Source organism: Ailuropoda melanoleuca, chromosome 13 (assembly GCF_002007445.2).
Source record: "Ailuropoda melanoleuca isolate Jingjing chromosome 13, ASM200744v2, whole genome shotgun sequence".
In the NCBI taxonomy this organism is placed as follows: Eukaryota; Metazoa; Chordata; class Mammalia; order Carnivora; family Ursidae; genus Ailuropoda; species Ailuropoda melanoleuca.
Window position 1 is genome coordinate 85688812 of NC_048230.1, and position 12207 is coordinate 85701018.

The following is a 12207-nucleotide window of genomic DNA, read 5'->3' on the forward strand; positions in this document are numbered from 1 at the left end:
AAAAAAAAAGAAATGGGCTGAAGCTCAGAGACTGAATGTAACAGGCTGTGTTCTTAACCTTTCCATAGCTAAAATTCTAATAGCTTATTTTAGGTCCCTTAGAAAGAACTAGAGTCAAAATCCACATGGCACAATGTCAAAATGTTCACGCCTTACTCTGATAAAGAATATTTATTTATTTTATTTATTTTAAAGATTTTCTTTTAAAGTAATCTCTATACCCAACATGGGGCTCGAGCATATAGCCCTCTGATCAAGAATCCCATGCTCTGGGAACTGAACCAGTTGGGCACCCTGATAAAGGATATTTAATAACAAAGCAGAAGTATATCAAAAGCTCTCCAGCACATTGTCCTTGATGGTGAAATGATAAATGCTTTCTTTTGGGGATGGAAACTCCTCAGAAAAAAGGCTAATAAAAGATATTAGAGACAAAGTATGAAATTTTATTGAGAGAAATTAAAGAATACACAAATAAATGGGCTTGTAAGACAATATTGTAAAGATGTAAACTTAATCTGTAGATTTAATGTAATGTCAAACAGTATTCCAACTGTCTGTATGTGTGTTAAAATTTACAAGCTGATTTTAAAATTATAAGTAAATTCAAATGACCAAAAAGCCAAACCAATATTGAACAAGAGGAATAATGTTGGATGATTTACTCTCCCAGATATCAAAAATTATTATGAGCTTACAATAAATAAGTAAATGAGAATAGACTGAGCAATGGAGTTGAATACAGGTATGTCCATACATAGATTGACACTTGATTTATGACAAAATTTGCAGTACAAAGCAGTGAAAAACAATGGACTTTTTGCTAAATGAGACTGAATCAACCAAATATCCACATGGAAGAAAATAAGGCTTTTAGATGAAATATTTATGTCCATATGGAAACCATGAATCAATTAATCAATGCCACGTGGATTGTAGAACAAAATGAGAAAAGTAAAGTAATAAAACTTCTCAAAATCACATAAAGAATATCTTCACAACCTTAGAGTAGGACAAGATTGTTTTAAGGATGTACAAAAAGCACTAATCTTAAGTAAAAAATGGTCAAATTGGCTACATTAAAATTAGGAACTTCTGTTTATCAAAAGACATCATCAAGAGAATGAAAAGTCATAGACTGGAAGAAGATATTTTGGACACATAGAAGTGATAAGGAACTCATATTCAAACTATGTAAAGAGCTCCTACAAATCATTAGATAAAAAACAGAAAAAAACGGGAAAATGGACAAAATATTTGAGTACTCACTTGAATTAGGAGGATATGCAAATAATCGGTAAATACATGAAAAGGTAAACACATGTTAACCTCATTAACCAGCAAGAGATTGCAAACCAAAGCCACAAAACAATACCACTACACACATTCCAGAATGGTTAAAAAATTTTTTTTAATTTATTTATTTATCAGAGAGAGAGAGCTTGCACACAAGCAGGGGCAGCTACAGGCAGAGGGAGAAGCAGTCTCCCCGCTGAGCAGGGATCTTGATGCGGGACTCGCTCCCAGGACCCCAGAATGATAACCTGAGCCAAAGGCAGACGCTTAACTGACTGAGCCACCCTAGCGCCCCCAGAATGGTTAAAATTTTAAAGACTGATAATACCCAGTGTTGGGAAAGATATAGAACAACCAAAATTGGTGAGAGAGTAAACTGGCACACCCACTTGGGAAGATTATTCGAAGTATCCATTAAAGTTGAACATATATTTACCCTATGACCCAGCAATTCCATGTGCACTAAAAAATACGAAGAATACTCAAAGCAGCATTATTTGTAATGACACCAACCTGGTAACAACACAAATGTCCATAAAAAGTGAAATGGATAAGTAATAATGATACATTCATGTAACAAAATGCCACGTAGCAATTAAAATGATCTACATAACAATATGCATGACTCTCACTAAGGTAATGAGTACCGAAAAGAGCCAACCACAATAGATTGTATATTGTATGATATGTGATATATGATCAAACAGGGAAAACTAATTGTGATATTATAATTTTGGATAATAGTTAACCTTCAGGCAGAAAGGAGGAAGAGAAAGTGATGGGATACACTATGAGGGGGCCTTTGCTGTGCTGAAAATGTTCTATGTCTGGACCCGGGTGTCAGATATTTAAGTGTCATCATTTTGTAATGATTAATTATGCCAGATATTTACCATTTGTGCACTACTCTGTAATCGCATTATACTTCAATAAAGCATTCATTATTAAACATTTTAAATTAAGTACCATGACCCCTAATGGATTTAGGAATGAGGGAGAATCAATAATCTATAAGACAATGTCTCTAAGTAATTTTTTCTAATGAAGAGAGGAAAAGATGTGCAAAATAGTCGAGAAAATAGTTATTTTCTTTGAAAGGAGTAAAGATTTGCAAGAGTTTGGGATGGTTATTATTTGTGCAAAGATAATAATTATCCACTGAAAGAAGTTTCGCTGGGCCAAAGAATGGAGCTCATTATTCTCTAACAAAGAAGACTTAGAAAGGTGAGTGACTTCTTGCATATTTGTCTTTAGAAGGTTTCATGTGAGGATAGCACTGGCTTTGCCAAGAGTCAAATGGGTGAGATGAGGACTTTGAATCCCCTAGAAGTACCATAATTAATTGCTAGCTCTCCTGTCTTAGAATCCAGTGTTTCTCAAAGGCATCTCTCTGTCCATCTAACATCCAGCCCATAACTCCGGGGCTTTATTTTTATTAGCTAACCTAAAGAGCACCATCTCTTGCTCATCAGGCCGTGCCCAGGCTGAGATTCCTGCAGAGGAGCTGAGGAGGGCCGAGCTGAGAAGCCTTTTGTACTTCTGCCAGTACTGGTATGTCTATGAGCTTTGAGGACCCACGTGCACACAGCCATGAATCCTGTGTTCTCAAGTCCTTGAGTTTCACAGAAGCCTGCTGTGTGGAATCAGGATCTGGGATGATAAATCGAGCAGAACCAGTCTTGTCGTTCCCAGCAAGTTCCCTCTGTCCACAGTCCTCAGATGGAGGTTACAAATGGGAGTGTCTTGATACTGTTTTTGTGAATAACAATGCTGCAAATATCCAGAGTACCGTTCCTCTAAGACACTCAAAATGCTTCCCACTTGGTGCTTTTGTGAGCTGTTGTAGGGAGCGCTTAGCTCTTCAGGCTTCTCAGACACCAAAGAGTAAGCATTTCCAAGAAACCGGCTTAGGGTGAAAATTACCGGTATTGTTAGATACACAGGAACATTCTCCTGAAACACTTGCCGAATATGGTCCCACAAACAGCAAAAATATACTTTCAAATGTTCATCAAAATGAGAGTTCAACAGCGGACTTCAGTCTAATCGTGTCAGTGAGAAGCCAACCCAAGTCGTGCTCTAAAGAGGAAAGATGTCACACTCCAGTTCCCCTGCAACTGCCTATTTTAGGGACCTTGTTATTTCTCCCCTGGCCCCCTGCAGCAGCCTGTAATGGACCTCAATGCCAGTGCTGTCCAATAGAACTTCCCAGAATGTTGGAAACATTCTCTATCTGTGCCATCCAACGTGGAAGCCAAGCCACACATGATGAGGGAGAGCTAGGAATGTGGCTCCTGTGTCTGCAAATTGAGTTTTATTAATTTAATTTAAATATAAACAGCTGCCTGTGTCCATGGCTGCCATATTGGACAGCACAGCCATAGCCTCAGGGCTCCAGGAGTGAAGCAAATGACAAAAGGCACAAAAGGAGAGAGGTAGAAAACTGGAATATTGTGGCCTAGCACTCGTGAATCTGCCTTCTTCTCTTTTTCTCTTAAAGAATATTTCAAAGTCTGAATAATTTTTATAATTATTTTTAATAATAATATTTTTATTATATTATGTTAGTCACCATACAGTACATCCCTGGTTTTTGATGTAATGTTCCATGATTCATTTGTTGCGTATAACACCCAGTGCACCATGCAATACGTGCCCTCCTTAATACCCATCACCAGCCTATCCCATTTCCCCACCCCCCTCCCCTCTGAAGCCCTCAGTTTGTTTCTCATAGTCCATAGTCTCTCATGCTTCATTCCCCCTTCTGATTACCCCCCTTTCTTTATCCCTTTCTTCTCCTGCTGATCTTCCTAGTTCTTATGTTCCATAGATGAGAGAAATCATATGATAATTGTCTTTCTCTGCTTGACTTATTTCACTTAGCGTTATCTCCTCCAGTGCCGTCCATGTTGCAGCAAATGTTGAGAAATCGTTCTTTCTGATCTCTGAATAATTGAATAATTTTTATAATGTTATCTGTCATGAAAAAAATATTTAAAAAAACTATCTTCAAACCAAACGAACTGTTCCCGCTGGCTGGTCCTATCCCATCTGTAGACCAGCAGTCTGCAATCTCTACTCTAGTTCACGTCCAAAGAGTAGATAGAACTTTGTTCATCTCTGCTTCAGAAATCATTCTCCAGCACCCGTAAATAAAGGGTAGAGTCTCCACCTGCCACTCGAGGCCTTCTTCATTGTGGCCTTAGCCTCCCCCAGTTTCCCACACGCCTGGCCATCTACCTGTGTTGGATTGATTGTGGGTTTAGTTCTGCACTTTACCCTCCGGAATGGTTTTCCATTTCCCCAACCTTTAAAAGACTCATCTCTCCCCCTCCTATGATGCTCACTGTCCGCCTTGCCACAGAGCCAGGAGTCAATATGCATACCTCCTAAGTGTTAGTCTCTGGAAACCATCCTTGTATAGCCCTAGTTAAGGCTAAGCCTACCCTGTAGGAAATACTTCGTGGATGTTTGTCAAAGTCAGACGAATTGTACAGGGATTCCTTACTGCACACTTCCATTGCGTTTTCCAGAGCTCCACAGACGCTTTAAATACTTGGTGTATTCTGGAATGAACAGGCAATTCACATAGGGAAAAACAACAAAGCTAACTTAAAAAGAAGGAGCATCACGTTTGAGTTCTTGGTCACGTGGTAGCATAATCCTTGGCCCAGAAGGAAAGAAATCACATCCTAACCAACCACCAAGAAGATAACAAAACCACTGAGTCAATATGTATCTACCCCAGAAAAGGTATGTAACATTGCTAGTTATTTTTCCAGAGTAAAAGAATAAAGAATAATTTCAGAGAGAATTTTATTCTTCCTATCTTTAAAACATTTTTAATAAAAATGTTATTTCTACTTAAAAAAGCAAGCATAGGGGCGCCTGGGTGGCACAGCGGTTAAGCTCCTGCCTTCGGCTCAGGGCTTGATCCCGGCGTTGTGGGATCGAGCCCCACATCAGGCTCTTCTGCTGTGAGCCTGCTTCTTCCTCTCCAACTCCCCCTGCTTGTGTTCCCTCTCTCGCTGGCTGTTTCTATCTCTGTCGAATAAATAAATAAAATCTTTAAAAAAAAAAAAAAAGCAAGCATAATTATTGGGGAAAAAAAAGGAAAAGAAAATGGCGGAAGTAAAAAACATTCACTGATAATCCTATTATCCCTAAAATAACCATATGTGTATTAGGCATTTTTATACGTTTCTGGTTTTTTTATTTTGTTTTGTTTTGTTTTCTGCCGGTATTTAGTATTCCATTTTTAAATTATCATTATAATAGAATTCTTACTATTATTATACACATAAACATAATTTTACTTTTTATAATATTCCCTCAAGTGGATATACTATTAACCACTCCTCTTCTGTTGGTGATTAAATTATTTACAGTTTGCCTTCCTATAAATAAACTTGAGGAATATCATCATGCATACAGCTTTTTCCATATTTAGAATTATTTAAAAAGATTTTTAAGAAGGGAATTCCTGGGGCAGAGTTTGAATATTTTAATGGTTCATATATATAGTACTAAATTCAGATTTAGGTTGAGATCTTAGATATGGGAAGCAAATTTAATGAGAGGAAGGGACTATTGACTAGCACAGTCTTTCTTGTGAAATGAGATGTCTGATCTCATGGCAATATCGCATGCTGTGGTGGATTGCAAAGACAGCCACAAATTCTCTCCACTCTTATTTCCATGTTTCTCTGCAACATGACTTTGAAGCTCCTCCATCAAGATATGGGATCTGTTTCCCCTCCTCTTGAATTTGGACTTGGACACATGACCTGGCTTAACTGACAGACATCAGTCCACATGATGCAACAGAGGCTTGTGATGAGCTGGCTCATAGAGTCTTGCCCTCTGGCTGTCTTTAGAACTGAGCCAACATGTGAAGAAGCTTGGGATAAAAGACATGGAATAGAGATGAGGCGCTCCAACTGAGTTCCAAGACCAAGAAGCCTGCTGATTTCCAGACACAGAAGTGAAGACTTCCTAGACCGTCCAGCTCCCAGCCAGCCACAAATACATAAAAGACCCCAGCAAATATTGATGAAACCATCCAGATAAGTCAAAGAATCATGACCTAAATAAAATTGTTTTTAGGCCACTAAGTTTAAAGGTAGTTTATTATGTTGCCAAAGCTAATTAAAACACATGTAGTGTCTAAAGAGAAAGAAATAATACTCAGTATACCTGTATCACCAAGACAATAGGAAACAATTCTCCATTGAGATATCTATGTGGCCTCAACCTCACAGCCAGTAACACCCAGCTCCTTGCTATGTAACAATACATCCTTACTATGTTTCATATACCAACAGATTCATTTTTAGTACGGTCTAAGCAAATCTGATAATTGCTTCCCCCCCTACAAACAGAATTTTCCCTTCAAAAGCATAACCCTTCATGTTGTAGATCTCAGTTTCATATATAACAAAAGCCTCTGTTTTTCTCTCACTTTAGAAAGAGTCTTCTTATCTGTGAAAAGAAAGGGACAAAGAGGTGTATAGAATCATAACCTGAACCCATTCAACAAAACTCTGGCCCACACCCTTGAAGAGAGTCAGCACTCTATCTCTGTCCTCCCCAACCTCCCAACAACCACCGGATCCTGTGAGCCAAAGGAACCTGTTATGTTATAAAGGGGAAGAAAGAAGTATGGTTTGGGAATGGGACACATCTAGGCAACATGCCATATGGTAGAAACCATATTGCAAAATTTATTCATTTCTCAAGATATCACCACAAAGAATGTTGGGATTGCTGTTTCCTCATGAGATCCCAGAAATCTGCCCCTTTACATCTGGGCGGGAAGGACCTTCAGATGGGTTCTGGTAAAATGGAAAGAGGCCATAGTGCTGCCTGCCTGTGAACACCAGCTATAAAGGAAAACCTCCTGCCCCATAGGCCATATCTCGTGTAGGCTGGCAGTGGGAGACCTAGTGATTTAGTGGAGAGTTACCATTCCTACAGCGCAAAGAATAGCCAATGTCGTCCCTGGCACCTGGCAGTACTCCTGGAGAATAACTGGCATCCAAGAACCAGCTCTCATTTAAAGGCTTTGTGACCTGAGGCAAGTCACCAACAGGGCTGAGTCCATCTCCTTAACCATTTCACCGATTTCCCTAGGCGGTTGGGAAAGGACAGAGACAATTTTCAAATGCAGAATGTTAAGCCAAATATATACATGTCTGAAATATACATGTCTAATCTAACCTAGACAATTAGCAGAGGGTAGTGCTGAACAGATTCTATGTCTTAAGTCTTTCGTCAGATTCCAAAAGGCTCCAAATTCTTTACCACAAAATTTTGTTTTAAGAGAGATTGCAACATGTAACATATGGCCAATTTTAGGTGTTGTATGTTGAGATTTTGCTTTAATGGGGATTTTGCTTTCTTTGTTCTACAACAGTTTGTTGAGCTACACAAAATGAAATACAGCTTCTGAGAAGCTCTAAGACATGTGTATTTCAGAATCCATGTTAATCAATGGTTCAAAATTGTTCATTGGTTCTATAATAATATCACAGAAGACACCCAAACCTTCCCATCCTTCTTCTCAGACCACCTCCAAATCTTCGTGTTCATATTCCCTAAGTTCTGGCCAGGGACATCCACTCAGCAAGTTCAACTTCAACTGTCTTAGTTCTCTACTTCTGTAATAACAAGTTACCTTGAACTTAGTGACTTAAAACAACACACGGTAATTATCTGCTTGTCCTGTGGGTCAGAAGTCCAACATGGGTCTCACTGAGCTAAAATCAAGATGTTGACAGGGTTGTCTTCCCTTCTGTAAGATCTAGGGGAGAATTCATTTCCTTGCCATTTCCAGCTTCTAGAATCCACCCACATCCCTTGGCTTATGGGCCCTCCTTCCATCTTCAAAACTAATGACACTGCCTCTCTGACCCTTCCTCCAACATCACATTTCTTTCTGACCACAACTGGGAAGGATTCTCTGCTTTTAAGGAATCATGTAACTAGATTGGGTCTACCTGAACAATCTAAGACAATCTCTCCATCTCAAGACACTTAACTTTAACCACACCTGCAAGGTCCCTCTTGCCTTGTAACATAACATTTCACAGGTTCTTAAGGTTAGAAATCTAATCCTCAAATTAGGACCAGGATTTGTGGGGGCATCGTTCTGCCTTCCACACTCTCCTTTTGATTATGGATTATGGACTGGTTCGTATCTTCTGAATCCCTGACAACTACTCTCCATCTATAAAGCTTGGAGCAAACCTGTTAGTACCCCAGGTGCCACCTCCTTCAGAAAGCTTTCTCTGCTCAGTCCAAAAGGAAGTATGATCTCCTCTGAACTCCTTTTAGTACCTTTCTGCTCTAATCCCTTGGCAATAACCATTCTTAGTTACCCTTTTAACTCTACATTCCTTGATTCTCCAATTTGTCACTGGGAGCCCTCCCACCCTACCAAAGAGAGAAGGACATACATCTGAACGAATATTGCATAGACCCAAAAGTGCATTATACAATTTTTAGATCCCCATAATATTTGGAAATCATAACTTCTTAATTGATTAATCAAAACTACTTAATGCTAAATACACGTAAATGTATAAGGCAACTTAAAAAAGACTGACAAAGACAATTTGTAATAACTCGAGAAATATCTGCTTGGAGTCAAGAGACATCGTAGGAGAAAGCAGTGCACCAGCTTGAGCTCATAAAGCAGTATGGTGTTGATGAAGGTTTATATAGATCACAGAAATCCCTTCTCCCCAACCTGTGGAAACACTCTGTATCATCTTCCCCAGAGCTTTACAATCTTTTTAATCTTTCTGGCAGACGGCACCTCCAGTTTCTGCCCTCCATCTCAGACTTCCTGGTAACCAAGGCTTCATCCCATTTAAGGATCCTAAGCTGACTTAAATTCAACATACTTCAGAGACAATCTAGCTCCCAATCAAGGTTATAAAATATTTTGGGCAAGTAGGACATGAAAAAGAGGGATTTGAAGGGCCCAAAACAATTAGCTGGACAATGAAGGAACACAGAGCACGTGTCTATGTGGGTTTCTGAGATATCGAGTGGTCTGGCCTCTGGAGTACCCATAGGTCCCTAGGGAAAGTGAGACTAGGGGAAAATTCTGATGTGTTCCCTTTTCCCAGCATCATTTCTTCTACTTGGCTTTAATAGCTAGACTATACTTACTACAGGTTATCACTGAAAATGCAGCTTCCCTCGGGGAGCAAGCCTGTGCTGCCCAGCGGCAGAATGACTGTGTTCTGTGTGTGCTTGACTCTGATGGGGAGAGTATATAAAGCTCCTTCTGCAGAGCTACAAGGTATGGGCCTGGAATCCATGGGCAGAAGAAACAGGAACTTCAGCTTAATGATAGGAAGATATTTTTAAGAGTCAGAAATGTCCTCAAATGAAGTGGGCTACCTCTGGACAGGTCACTGTGTACCTGACTGTTGCACAGAAGACTGCATTTGATGCCGTCTTCTTCTTCTAGGCCTTGATCAAAGGGACCATTGCTTTGGAGGGGAAGGGACACAACTGTAGGGAGACAGAAAAACACAGCCTTGGGGTGGATTCAAGATGTCTTGAGTCTGAAACAGTGACATGGACCCTCTGGCATCTCCAAAGAAAAGTAGAGTATCAGGGAGTGGCTGGCTGCAAAGGTCTTGATTGTGGTGTTCTGCCCTTCACGGCGGGGCCACCAACACTTACACACAGTGATGCTGGGGCTGGAGACTCCCTAAGGGAGGACTAGCATCCTACTGCGAGGGGAAACAGACTTCACCGATAGAATTCTTAAAGCCTCTTAGAGGGTGCCAGCTGATGGCTGTAGCAGACCGGAGACGGATGTGGAGGCAAAGAAGGAGATGTAATCAGTGGACCCAGCAGACAGTGGTCCTGTTTAAGATACCACTGACCGAAGTTGCTTTAATGAGGGAAACCTCACCAGCAGAAGCCAAGAGACCACAGGACGCCCATATAGAAGACCCTAGAGGAAAATCTCCGAATGATCTTGCTAACCCCAGCAATGGTTTTTTGTTTGTTTGTTTGGCTTGAAAAACAGTTTTTCTTGGGCAACAATGCTGCAATCTTGAATGAAATTTGGGCTGATTATCTACTGCCTAACATACATCATATCCATTAATATATACAGAGGGACTTAAGGCATATTGTAAGTGCTCGAAATTTGTTATCTAACATTGTGATTACATTCATGCTGAGGGAAAATAGGCACAACTGCAAATACCCTGAAAAACACATATTTAAGGAACCTACTTATTCTTTTTTATATGTATCCCTTCATAGATCATTAAAGGAATCCTTGTCCTTTTTCATCTCAAATAAGGCAAAGGTAGATATAATTGTATTTCACTGTGAGCCTTTGACTTTTATTCCTTGGGGTGGAAGAGAGAGATGGTGTTGAAAGGAGCCAGAGAGAGACATATTTTCAGCTTGGTCCTCCCCGCACAGACTTGGTGCAGGCTGTGTATAAGGGCCTTCTCTTCTCAGTCCCAAACACTGAGGAATCAACACTCCCTAGGGCTCCGGATAGTTCGGATAAATGATGGGCTGGAGGCAGCATAGGTAATATGCTCATGTTCTTTGGCTTTATATTGGATGGTGCATGTGCAAACTTTCGACATTCTCTTAGAGTCTTCAATGTGCATTGTATTGTGATCAAAGGATCCCCTAAATGGCCTGGCCAAAAGGACCCTCCAAGTTTGACATATTCTTGAGCAAAACCTGATTGACATTTCCCAAGGAGCTATGGAGCACTGGGAAATTCTTAATGAGGAGTGTTGTTTTGTGGCAGCCTCAGCCTACCAATAGTCAGAATTGTGATTGGACTAGCCCATGAGTGCAAAATGCCCTTCAGCAACAACTATCAGGAAACTTTTGGGGGAAAAAATTGAGGTGTATTGCTTACAAGACCTGGAAATTACACAGCATACCTGGGGCCACATAACAAGGTCACAGATAGAGAGAAGGAACACTCAGTCTGGGGATTGAGGGTGGGGGGCTAGAGTTTTGCAGGCTCACTCTTTATTGATGAGTTTAAAACATAAGAGCAAAATAGCACAGGAAAGAGAAAAGACAAGTGGCCCGAATGGTCCATCATCAAAATCAGCCAGTATGTCTAAATTGAAGGAGCCACCGTCCTGGGAGGTGGCCTGGTGCTTTATCAGGTTGTGTGGCCAGGACCATGTTTATTCCAGAGAGTCACCTGTGAAGTGGATGCCTCTTTGAAATGGATGCCTTCAAATCAAAGCTTAAGTCAGGTGCTTGCATTACAAAAAAGAAAAAAAACCCAAAACACTATCAAAGCTTGCACTATGAGTGTTATCTGGACTCTTCTCTTTGGTGTATGGTAAATAACGACCAGCTTTCCAGGGCTGGGGTGGGATGGGGAGGCTGAAGTTCTGATTTTTAGCATCCGCCAATTTCTGTGGTGTAAGTCCTTCCAACATAACCAATTTCAGGCTATCAATGGCTCACAAAATATTTAATAATTTATCCATCAGCTGTCCCGAGCCAGGATGACCTGCTTCACACTAGTGATTCTATTCCGGTTTGCCCACGCCAGAAGAAAATGTAACTGGTTACCTGAGAATCGCCCCCGACACACACACACACACACACACACACACACACACACAAACACACATTTTTTAAAATGTAAGGTCCTTTCTTGGGGTGCCTGGGTAGCTTAGTCAGTTGAGGGTCCGACTCTTGTGCTCATCTCAGATCTTGATCTCACTTTCATGAGTTCGAGCCCCACGTTGGGTTCTGGGCCGGGAGTGGAGCCCCCCTACTTAAAAAAAAATGTCCTTTCCTCCACATTGTATATGCAAGGATACCACAATCAAGCTGATTAACATATTCATCACCTCACATAGTCCTCTTTTGTGTGTGTGTTTTTTG